This window comes from Siphateles boraxobius, unplaced genomic scaffold, assembly GCF_051911475.1.
Source record: "Siphateles boraxobius isolate OS27281-9 unplaced genomic scaffold, OSU_SipBor_1 1, whole genome shotgun sequence".
Taxonomy (NCBI): Eukaryota; Metazoa; Chordata; class Actinopteri; order Cypriniformes; family Leuciscidae; genus Siphateles; species Siphateles boraxobius.
The window spans coordinates 21,280,351-21,290,575 of record NW_027508699.1 but is presented as its reverse complement, the minus strand read 5'-3'; positions in this window follow the sequence as shown (position 1 = coordinate 21,290,575).

Genomic DNA, 10,225 nt, shown 5'->3' with positions numbered 1-10,225 from the left:
CATCAACTCCTGTCTGCCAAACTCTATCAGCAACCAGGACCTTTGGCAGAGAAAAAATCAGCTTCCTGCAGAAGATGAGATCCTGAAACGACGCTGGAGATGGATTGGCCACACGCTCCGCAAGCCAGCTTCCAACATCACCAGGCAAGCGCTCACCTGGAATCCCCAAGGCAAAAGGAAGAGAGGAAGGCCAAGAAATACGTGGCGCCGAGATCTGGCAGCTGATACGAAAGAACTTGGATACACCTGGAGCCAGCTGGAGAGAAAAGCCCAAGACAAGGATGCCTGGAGAGCTCTTGTTGGCGGCCTATGCCCCAGGAGGGGTAGCAGGCATAAGTAAGTAAGTAGGTTTATGCAATCTCCCCACGCCAATTACTGGAATCAGAAACAGGTGTTCGTCATTTTGCACTTGACCTACTTACTCACCGCTCGGCTCCGCCCTCGCTCTCCGCTACAGACTCCGCTAAACCACGCCCCCCTCGCCACATACCCCCACCGCCCGACTCAGGCCGGGGAGCCATCCGGCCTGCAGCCTCCCCCCCCCCCTCCTCCTGTAGAGGAAGTCAGCCACAGCCATCTGTGCACCCGGCCTGTGGACCACCTGAAATTTAAAAGGTTGTAAAGCCAGATACCAACTGGTGATCCGCGCATTGGTATCTTTCATGCGGTGGATCCATTGCAGGGGAGCATGGTCCGAACAGAGGGTGAACTCCCGCCCCAAGAGATGTCAATGTCAAGGTCAATGTCACATTTATTTATATAGCACATTTCCAAGGCCAAGGCCTACCAAAGTACTTCACAGTAAAAAACACAAAGATATTATTCACAGACTGATTCAATAAAAACACAATAAAATAACAAATGCTAAAAATAAAAGTACACATAGAATATAACATTCATCAAGGCAGCTCCCCTGTGCCAAAAGCTACTTCAAACAAATGAGTCTTCAGCAATGATTTAAAAGTGGACAGGCTACTAGCAGTCCGCACAGCTACAGGCAGTGAGTTCCAGAGAGTGGGAGCTGCCACTGAAAAAGCTTGATCACCACTGGATCTCCGTTTCGATCTAGGAACCTCCAGGACCATCAGACTGGCTGAACGAAGGTCTCTGGAGGGGCTATGCAACGTGACAAGGTCTGTAAGGTACTCTGGGGCTAACCCATTGATACATTTAAAAACAAATAGAACAACCTTAAAATCAATCCGATACTTTACTGGAAGCCAGTGAAGCAATGAGAGCACTGGAGTAATGTGCTCCCGCTTCTTCCTGCCACTTAAAAGATGAGCTGCTGCATTCTGTACAAGCTGCAGATGATAGAGCTCAGACTTCCCAATGCCTGTATACAAGGAGTTACAGTAATCCAGGCGAGAGGTAATAAAAAAATGAATGACTTTTTCTAGGTCAGCCTGTCTCAGATACGGTTTGACTTTAGCTATCAGTCTAAGCTGAAAAAAGCTAGCCTTAACCACAGCACTGACCTGCTTATCCAGTTTAAAAGCACTATCAACAATCACTCCAAGATTCCTGGCATGGGATCTTAAGTGAGGTGCTAGTTGGCCAAGGGCGCTGGTAAGAACCTGAACCAACTCTGGACGACCAAACAAGACAACCTCCATTTTATACTCATTAAGTTTTAAAAAGTTTAGGTCCATCCATTTCTTAATATCGCTCATGCAGTTTATCACGGCCTGCAAAGATTCTTTAGCTGGAACCTTTAGTGGTAGATACACCTGCACATCATCAGCGAAGCAGTGGAAGGAGATGCCATGCTTCCTGAAAATTAATCCCAATGGTAGCATATACAGGGTAAATAGGAGTGGACCCAAAACTGACCCCTGCGGTACCCTAAAGGTCAGAGGGGCCACTGAGGATGAAAACTGTCCCATTTGTACTGAAATTGATCTGTCTGTTAAATACGACTCAAACCACTTTAGGACAGTCCCTTTTAAGCCAACACAGTGCTCTAAGCGCCACAGAAGAATTTTATGATCAACTGTGTCGAAGGCTGCAGTCAAATCAAGCAGAATTAAAATGGCACAGTTGCCAGTATCAAGGTGTAAGAAAAGATCATTAAAAACTTTTAATAGAGCAGTCTCCGTACTGTGACGAGACCTAAAACCAGACTGAAACTGTTCGTAAACATCAGCTGTTTTTAAAAATTCTTCGACCTGAATTAACACAACTCTTTCCAAAACCTTTGAAATAAAAGGGAGCTTTGAAATGGGTCTAAAATTAGACAAAACCCTAGGGTCTAAGTTCTTCTTCAGGAGAGGCTGAACTATGGCATGTTTAAAAGAAGATGGAACGCAGCCAGAACTAAGACACAAATTGATAAATTTCAAAATAAAAGACTCCACTGAACAGAAGACCTCCTTAAACAGACATGATGGAATACTATCCGTTTGACAGTTAGCAGGGCGTAAATGTTCAACTATCTCATTCAGTTCAGTGGGGTTGACCGGTTCAAAGCTGTCAAAGACAGCTGTGCTTGCTTTAGGAGCAGAGGGGACCTGAGCAGACCGAGATAGTGGGATTCTAATAGCAGAGATCTATAAGAGATAATAGCGGAGGGTGAGAACGGCCCACCTGATGGCAAGACACTCCTTCTCAATGGTGCTGTACTTAGTCTCTTCTATTACCCCCATGTCCAGCATAGCCTCTGATACATCCTGAACTATTTTCTTTTTATGTTCAGGTAAACAATATGGCCGGCTACGCACTACTAAGCCCGGTTCGGTCTCAACGTGGTGCTGAATGAGGTTCGTCCGACCAAGCAAGGGCGAGAACACATCAGCAAATTCTGCTTGTAAATTGCGTATATCAGTGAGTTGGGACGGCGAGAGGTGATCTCCTCCAACTGCCAGAGCGAGAGATTGAGACTTTGAGATTGCTTCTGGACCGAGATCCTCTTCCCCGCTCACTACCGTTGCCAGCATCACTGACTCCGCCTCATTCCACTTTTTAAGGAGGTTGAGGTGGTAAATTTTAACTCATAGTCGAGATCCCCAACTCGCCGTGTGACCTCGAAGGGTCCTTGCCACTTCGCGAGTATTTACGAACTGGACGTGTTGTACAGCCGACTCTGTTTGTCCTGAGCCTGTAACAAATTCTTGCGGCACGCGTCCCGGAGCTGCTGCGCAAAGACGAAGGGTCGGCCTGCTGCAGGATGACGCGTTTGAGGTCGTCATAGACCAGGAGGTTCCGGACTGGCAGTTGTTGTGCGGCGATCTGTGCTTCTCCGGACAGCAACGGGATCAGCCGCATTGGTAGGTCTGCTGACGGCCGTCTTGAACCGACGCTCCTGTTGTTCCTCCATGGCCAGCAGCGCTTGATGTTGTTGCTGATGGAGACCCGCGAGAGCATGGATGACATCCGCAAGTGGTGTCAGGGACTGTCTGGTGGCGGCTTCTTCTTCCATCCCGGGTGTCAGCACCAGTGTAGTGTAGGTTCAGTGTGGGTGTGATGGAAGAAGACAAGGGTTGGCGTGACTGAGACTCGTACACGTTTTATTAACTCAGAATGTGTTTGAACAACAATGTGCGCGAGGTGCGCCTTCACCATAGAACACTCTATAGCAACGTTCAAAAACACTCTTTCCACTTTGATATACAAGCTCAGTCCATTAAATCCTCCAGTTCTCCATTGAGATCTCAAGCATGATGGAATACTATCCGTTTGACAGTTAGCAGGGCGTAAATGTGCAACTATCTCATTCAGTTCAGTGGGGGTGACCGGTTCAAAGCTGTCAAAGACAGCTGTGCTTGCTATAGGAGCAGAGGGGACCTGAGCAGACCGAGATAGTGGGATTCTAATAGCAGAGATCTATAAGAGATAATAGCGGAGGGTGAGAACGGCCCACCTGATGGCAAGACACTCCTTCTCAATGGTGCTGTTCTTAGTCTCTATCTTAGAGAGTTTACGACTAATGTACAGCACCGGCCGTTCCTCACCCTCCATCTCCTGGGACAGGACAGCGCCCAACCCCCTGTCCGAGGCGTCAGTCTGTAGGATTAAAGGGAGAGAAAAGTTAGGAGCCTGTAAGAGTGGTCCGCCACATAGAGAAGCCTTTATCTGGGTAAAGGCCTGCTGACACCGCTCCGTCCGCTGGACGGTATCTGGTGCTTCCCTTTTAGTTAGGTCAGTCAGCAGGCTAGCGAGGTCTGAATAATTAGGCACAAACCTTCTGTAATATCCTGCTAGCCCCAATAACTGCCTAACCTCCTTTTTGGTCTTAGATTTCGGACAGGTCACAACTGCTGCCGTCTTATCAATTTGGGGACGCACCTGTCCATGACCCAAGTGGAAACCCAGATACCTAACTTCCACACGCTCAACTGCACACTTCTTCGGGTTGGCCGTGAGCCCCGCTTCCCGCAGCGCCTGAGGACAGCTCGTAAAAGCTGTATAGATGATAATATCATCCAAGTAAGCAGTGGCGTATGCAGTATGCGTCCGGAGAATTCTGTCCATCAGGCGCTGGAAGGTCGCTGGAGCCCCGAACAAGCCGAAAGGAAGATTAACAAATTGGTGTAGTGCAAATGGCGTTGTGAAAGCGTTTTTTTCTTTGGATATTGGAGTTAAGGGGATCTGCCAATATCCTTTTGTCAAATCCAGTGTCGAATAAAATCGAGCGGTACCGGGCCTATCAAGTCATTCGTCAACCCGAGGCATTGGATGTGTGTCGAATTTCGACACAGCATTCGCCTTGCGATAATCCACACAAAACCGGACCGAGCCGTCGTTTTTAGGCACTAAAACTATCGGGCTTGCCCAGTCACTGTTGGATTCTTCTATTACCCCCATGTCCGGCATAGCCTCTGATTCATCCTGAACTATTTTCTTTTTATGTTCAGGTAAACGATATGGCCGGCCACGCACTACTACGCCCACTTCGGTCTCAACGTGGTGCTGAATAAGGTTCGTCCAACCAGGCAAGGGCAAGAACACATCAGCAAATCCTGCTTGTAAATTGCGTATATCAGTGAGTTGGGACGGCGAGAGGTGATCTCCTCTCACTGCCAGAGCGAGAGATTGAGACTTTGAGATTGCTTCTGGACCAAGATCCTCCTCCCCGCTTACTACCATTGCCAGCATCACTGACTCCGCCTCATTCCATTTTTTAAGGAGGTTGAGGTGGTAAATTTTAACTCATAGTCGAGATCCCCAACTCGCCGTGTGATCTCGAAGGGTCCTTGCCACTTCGCGAGTAATTTCGAACTGGACGTGGGGAGTAATACAAGTACTTTATCTCCCGGTGCAAATTCTCTTAGTCTAGTCCCCCTGTTGTACAGCCGACTCTGTTTGTCCTGAGCCTGTAACAAATTCTTGCGGCACGCGTCCCGGAGCTGCTGCGCAAAGACGAAGGGTCGGCCAGCTGTAGGATGGCGCCTTTGAGGTCGTCATAGACCAGGAGGTTCCGGACTGGCAGTTGTTGTGCGGCGATCTGTGCTTCTCCGGACAGCAACGGGATCAGCCGCATTGGTAGGTCTGCTGACGGCCGTCTTGAACCGACGCTCCTGTTGTTCCTCCATGGGCAGCAGCGCTTGATGTTGTTGCTGGTGGAGACCCGCGAGCGCGTGGATGATATCCGCAAGTGGTGTCAGGGACTGTCTGGCGGCGGCTTCTTCTTCCATCCCGGGTTTCGGCACCAGTGTAGTGTAGGTTCAGTGTGGGTGTGATGGAAGAAGACAAGGGTTGGCGTGACTGGGACTCGTACACGTTTTATTAACTCAGAATGTGTTTGAACAACAATGTGCGCGAGGTGCGCCTTCACCATAGAACACTCTATAGCAACGTTCAAAAACACTCTTTCCACTTTGATATACAAGCTCAGTCCATTAAATCCTCCAGTTCTCCATTGAGATCTCAAGCACGAAGTCCCAGTCCTTCTCTCTCCCCGCTCTCTCATTCCAGCAGGCTTTTATGCGGTCTCCCCACGGCAATTACTGCAATCAGAAACAGGTGTTTGTCATTTTGCACTTGACCTACTTACTCACCGCTCGGCTCCGCCCTCGCTTTCCGCTACAGACTCTGCTAAACCACGCCCCCTCGCCACACGGTACAACACAAAATAAGTGTTTTATGAACTTTTCATTCACAGTAACTGCCAAAACTTTAATTTTTATCTCTTCTCATTCAGAGTAATACATTTGTCTATTATTTAATCCAACTGATCTTAATGGTTAATCAATTAATCATTTGGTTTATCTATATATTTCTACAGATATAGAGTTTTCTGTATAAAGTTTCTATAAAACTTGTTTGCAATTTCCGATATGGGGGGGGGCTTGATAAAAAATATATATCATACAAAATGATATTAAAATATATAAAATACATAATGTTTTCTGTGATGGGTAGGGTTAGGGGATATAATATAGATTTTATACAGTGTAAAAAATCATTATGTCTATGTTCCCATAAAACATGGAAATTCTATTATTTTACAGTGCATTATTTCTGTAATAAATACTCTTTTTAAAAGTATGCTATAGGTGTACTTTTTCACAAGAGGTGCCATGGTATATTGCTTTTTATGCTTAAATGTGAACTCAATCTCCCACCATGCAACTGGAAGCAAGTTTTTAATGTAATAATCCACACTTATCTGTTCTATGCTGTTTATTAACTTTAGTATCAGTAAAGTTTAGCATAGCTTTAGTGTAATGTTGATGTGCAGTATAAATTTTGTTGTGTGACGTTTTGCCCAAGTTTGTAATTACTCACTGTCTATGAGCCTCCTATGGGTTTTTATGCTAATCTGTTGTTCTGCTTTATGAAGCTGTCTGTATGTTTTGGTTGTCTGTTTGTGAAGTAAACGGGAAGCTTTTAGCTTTAATTCCTTGAGGACACTACCTGACTGAGCAGCCAATAAGACCTCAATCTGTTTGACTCTCTCTCGAGATGGACACAGTATTGACAGCTGAGCTAGAACTGCCCTTCACCCTTAGGGCAGTCTAAAGGATGGATAAAGAGAGAACTTATTCTTTTCCATGAGATTATTAGGCACCAGTGCAGCAGGGTTAAGGAGCTGTGCGTAGCAAGCTGAATTTCTCTCGCTTAAATCGAACCAGTGCTGCTAGCAAACTTGAGTGTTTTTGCCCTGAATGCATCTTTTCTTGTGAACAGTATACAAAGGATTGGACATTTGAGGCTTTGTAGGCTTCTGGGTGCCAACCTGAGAATGACCTACAGTGTTTTTGTGCATGACCCTTGACTAATAAATCAACCTTCACCAACAGAGAATTCAGAACTGTGGATTAAAATTTCATAACCATAAGTACTACTCAAAAAAAAAAAAAAATCCCCATTACTAAGAGAAACCCTTTGAGCATTTCCCAAAACTATCTTTTTTTTTTTTCATTTTTTTTTTTCATACCAGGTCAAACATTCAGGGCATTTTTCTACATGTACTCAAAAAAAGGACATTAATATTTAATTTAGTGATGAATAAATATTTTCTGCCCACAAAACACAATTCAGCAGTTTCTTTCTGTTATCTTAATTAAGTAATTTTCACTCCTTCAGGCCCCATGTATACATATTCGCTGCAGATGAGAATGAATAATACAATTTTAATAACTTAATATGTCATGGAGAAACCAGTGATTCAAAAATGAATAATTAACAGGCTCGTGGGCTCCTGTTTTACCTCATGGGCCAAATCCCTACACGCAGAAGGTGAGGGTAGCACTACGGTGAGCGACAGTATCACAGTCATAAAGGTTGCAAAACAACCTCTCTGAGGTGTTTTCTTTCTTTTTTTTATGAAGCCCTGCATGCAAATGAAACACATATGATCCGTATGAATGGTATTATAGGTATATTTGTTGTAAACGCATGCCATATTTGTTACAGATGCACAATATTGTATTGCCCTCTTTCAAAATGAGACATCTTTGACATTATTTCAGGGGAAATAACGTGTCACCCTCCTTTACCCTGAGGAGGAAATGTCACTGTTTATGACATTAACCTGACATGGCAGGTCCAGTGACATGTTGCTGGTTGTTTTGCTGATGTCTATGAACATTTCCACAAACCCCGCTGGAGAGGTGTATTACTCCATGTGTCCCTCAGCCTGGGACCAGTTTGAGTTCTCATCACTGCTACTGCATATGTGGAGGTAATAAATTTGGCTGAACAAGATTCAATAACGGAAATGAAAACAGACAACGGGTATGTGACAGTTTGGTAATCCAAGGCAAGCTAGAAGGATTCCTCGAGTACACAGTTTTTTCAATTTAAACTTGAATTTTACCTTCCCCATCTGTTTAAAGTGATGGTTCATCCAGTTCTGCCAGGATTTATACACTGTCATGTAATTCCAGACAGACAGAACTGCAACAAACTGAAATGTAATTTTGTTCTCTTGGGCTGGAAGACAAAACTGACTTCTTGATTCGACTTGATCCCTCTTCACAACCTCTCACTTTGGTTTGATTCCGATTTCAATTCCGATTCATTTGTATTTACTTGATTTACTGTGTTTGTTTTCTTTACATACACTACTGTTAAAAAGTTTGGGGTTGGTAATATTTTTTTATGTTTTTGAAAGAAGTTATTATGCTTATACTAAAGCTACATTTATTTGATAAAAAATACAAAAAAAGAAGGTAATATTGTGAAATATTATTAAACTTTAAATTTACTGTTTTCTATTTTAAAATGTAATCCTGTGATAGCAAAGCTGAATTTTCAGCATTACTCCAGTCTTCAGTGTCACATGATCCTTGAGAAATCATTCTAATATGCTTATTTGATACTCAAGAAACATTTATTATTATCATCAATGTTGAAAAGAGTTGTGCTGCTTAATTTGTGCTGCTTAATTTTTGTGGCAACCATGATACTTTTTCATGATTAATTGATGAATAGAAAGTTCAAAAGAACAGCATTTATTTGAAACAGAAATTTTTGTTTATAAATGTATTTAATGTCACTTTTTATACATCTGTGCTGCTTAGAAATATAAATTTCTTTATAAACTGACCCCAAACTTTTGAATGGTAATGTGCAATATGAAAGCAGATATTTCTTTTGTCCTTTTTCGAGCATTATATTCATTGGTTACTGTTTGTGGTTTCATGGTAGAAATAAACTCATCCGGATTTGGAAACATATTTTATTTGAACACACCATGGACACAGAGTGACCTACTGGCCCTGATTTGTGCCGCTCTGGAAGTAAGTGCACCTACCCCTGCTATCACAGTAAATCAGCCTTCAACACACTGCATCATTAATCGCTGGAGCGTATCTGTGGCGCCATTACGTCTCTTCGCCGGTGAGACGTGGATGTAGAAATGATGGCGTCATGGTGAAAGTAAAGTGACTGAACTTTGAGACTACGGCAGAGCAAGAGCAAGTTTACTGCTTTGGAGAGTCTACTGTGCAATTACACACTACCACTGCACTGAGGGAAGTGTACTAAAAGCCTGGCAAAGTGTTCACTCTGAGAGAATGTGTCAGAGCGATAAGGTATCACAACAATGCTCAAACCCGTAATCCAGACCTCCCTAGACCGATTCCGGCTCTTGCTTTTTGATCCATGCAAAATACAGAAGTGTTCTGTCTTTGTGCCTGTCCCTCGATGTCTGAATAAATCTGCTCTGTTACTGCGCCGTTTCAGAATGAATGTTTAACGTCTTGTCTTTCTTGCTGTTTCGCAGGTCGAAATCCCCTCTGACCTCAAGATGTTCTTCTGGATGCTTTTTTGTTTTCCCTTTGCATCCCTTAGTGTCTTTTATGCTAAGCTGAAGTTAATTTCTCTGTCTCTCTGTTTCTCTTGATATACAGAAGCTCTGGGTGAGCGTCACCAGCTGTGTCTTTCTCTGTTAGACTGATGACTAACTGTGCAGTTTCTTACATTTTTTTAGTCTCATTGCTGTCAGACTTGTTCCTCGCCTTTTTATTCTTCTTTATTTTTTACTATTTATTTGGTTGTTTTAAAGGTTAATTCTTCCAATGTTTCCAATTAAGTTCATTCGTTTGCTGATTTTTATTGACATTGTGCATGTTTAATAATTCGATCAGGGAAAATGATCTTATTTTGAGCACTTACAGATCACATCAAAACTGTATGACTTTCTTCTGTGCGACAAAAATATATTTTTTGTTTATTTGTTTATTTGTTTATTTGTTTATTTTTGTCTATACAATGGACGTTTGGTTCCCAACATTCCTGTTTGGTTGCCAACACTCTTCATAATATTTTCTTTTGTGTT